The following is a 2,327-nucleotide window of genomic DNA, read 5'->3' as shown; positions in this document are numbered from 1 at the left end:
CTGTGACAAAGAACCACTAAAATTTCTTTGCCCCACTGGGCAAGGTTCCCCAATAAGGCATCAAACCCATGACCCCTGCATTTGTAACATGGATTCTTAACCACTGGACCACCAGGGAAGTTCCCCAAAGTGGTTTTTAATGTATGCTTTTCTCCCTGCAGTTTCCCTTTTCTTTCCCAAATGTCACTCTCTTAGTGAGGTCTGCTCTGATCACTGATTTAAAACTGCAATCTTTTGTATCCTTCACCAACCGTTGCCACCCACCCCTCATCTTATTCTGCTTTATTGTTTTTCCATGGCATGTGTCACTGGGTAGTAAGTATCCTGTTTATATTGGTTATCTAGTGTTTCTTTCTCTGCTCTCAAATGGAACCTCAAGAACAGGGATTTCTGTATTGTTATTCAAGAAGGCACTCCCAGTCCCTACAAGAGCTCATGTTACAACATGCACTGTCTGCTTACATTCTTTGAATGAATCAGCACACCCCAGCAGGCATGTGCTTCATTGCTTCAGAGGAAGGAAGTGGTAGAAACCAAGGCAGCCTCAGGATGGGATGGTTTTATTTCCCATGAGACTGTGGCAGGTTTGGGGAGGTTTGTGGGAGCAATTAGAAAATAATTTGTGAAGAAGCACAAGGGAAAGCAGGGATACCCTCCCCCAACCCACAGAATACCTCAGCCCAGAAGAGGGAGCTTGCAGCGAGGGGCCTCTGGGTCACCAGGGGAGGAACAGCGACAGACAAGACAGAGGGCCATGCCCCAGCTCTGGAAAAGAGCAGCTGCGAAGTCATGAGGCCTTGCAGCCCATAATAATGGTAGCAAACCCAAGCACGGCCTGTCCTCCCAAACTCACAGAGCAGGGGTGGAGAGACTACCAGTCATACCCAAATACACACAACCTGTTTCAGTTCAATTCAGTCATTCAGTCGTGTCCAACTCTTTGCAACCCCGTGGACTGCAGCACGCCAGGTTTCCCTGTCCATCACCAACTCCCAGAGCTTGCTCAAACTTCATGACCATCGAGTCAGTGATGCCATCCAACCACCTCATCCTCTGTCATCCCCTTCTCCTCCTGCCTTCAAGCTTTCCCAGCATCAGGGTCTTTTCCGATGGGTCAGTTCTTCACATCGGATGGCCAAAGTATTGGAGTTTCAGCTTCAGCATCAGTCCTTCCAATGAACACCCAGGACTGATCTCCTTCAGGATGGACTGGTTGGATCTCCTTGCAGTCCAAGGCACTCTCAAGAGTCTTCTCCAACAGCACAGTTCAAAAGTATCAATTCTTCGGCACTCAGCTTTCTTTATAGTCCAACTCTCACATCCATACATGATTACTGGTAAAACCATTTGTTGGCAAAGTAATGTCTCTGCTTTTCAATATGCTATCTAGGTTGGTCATGACTTTTCTTCCAAGAAGCAAGCGTCTTTTAATTTCATGGCTGCAGTCACCATCTGCAGTGATTTGGGAGCCCAAGAAAATAAAGTCTGTCACCGTTTCCACTGTTTCCCCATCTATTTGTCATGAAGTGATGGGACCAGATGCCATGATCTTAGTTTTTTGAATCTTGAGTTTTAAGCCAGCTTTTTTACTCTCCTGTTTCACTTTCATAAAGAGGTTTTTTTTTTAGTTCTTCTTCGCTTTCTGCCATAAGGGTTGTGTTGTCTGCATATCTGAGGCTATCAATATTTCTCCTGGCCATCTTGATTCCAGCTTGTGCTTCATCCAGCCTGGCATTTTGCCTGATATATCTGCATATAAGTTAAATAAGCAGGGTGACAATATACCAGCCTTGATGTACTCCTTTCCCAATTTGGAATCAGTCTGTTTCAGTTCAGTTCAGTTCAGTTCAGTTGCTCAGTCGTGTCCAACTCTTTTCGACCCCATGAATCGCCAGGCCTCCCTGTCCTTCACCAACTCCCAGAGTTCACTCAGACTCACGTCCATCAAGTCAGTGATGCCATCCAGCCATCTCATCCTTTGTTGTCCCCTTCTCCTCCTGCCCCCAATCCCTCCCAGCATCAGAGTCTTTTCCAATGAGTCAACTCTTCCCATGAGGTGGCCAAAGTATTGGAGTTTCAGCTTTAGCATCATTCCTTCCAAAGAAATCCCAGGGCTGATCTCCTTTAGAATGGACTGGTTGGATCTCCTTGCAGTCCAAGGGACTCTCAAGAGTCTTCTCCAACACCACAGTTCAAAAGCATCAATTCTTCAGTGCTCAGCTTTCTTCACAGTCCAACTCTCACATCCATACATGACCACAGGAAAAACCATAGCCTTGACTAGACTGAAACTCCAGTACTTTGGCCACCTCATGCGAAGAGTTGAC

The sequence above is a fragment of the Bos taurus genome, chromosome 8 (assembly GCF_002263795.3).
Source record: "Bos taurus isolate L1 Dominette 01449 registration number 42190680 breed Hereford chromosome 8, ARS-UCD2.0, whole genome shotgun sequence".
NCBI lineage: Eukaryota > Metazoa > Chordata > Mammalia > Artiodactyla > Bovidae > Bos > Bos taurus.
The sequence above is the reverse complement of the archived record's forward strand: the minus strand, read 5'-3'. Positions refer to the sequence as shown.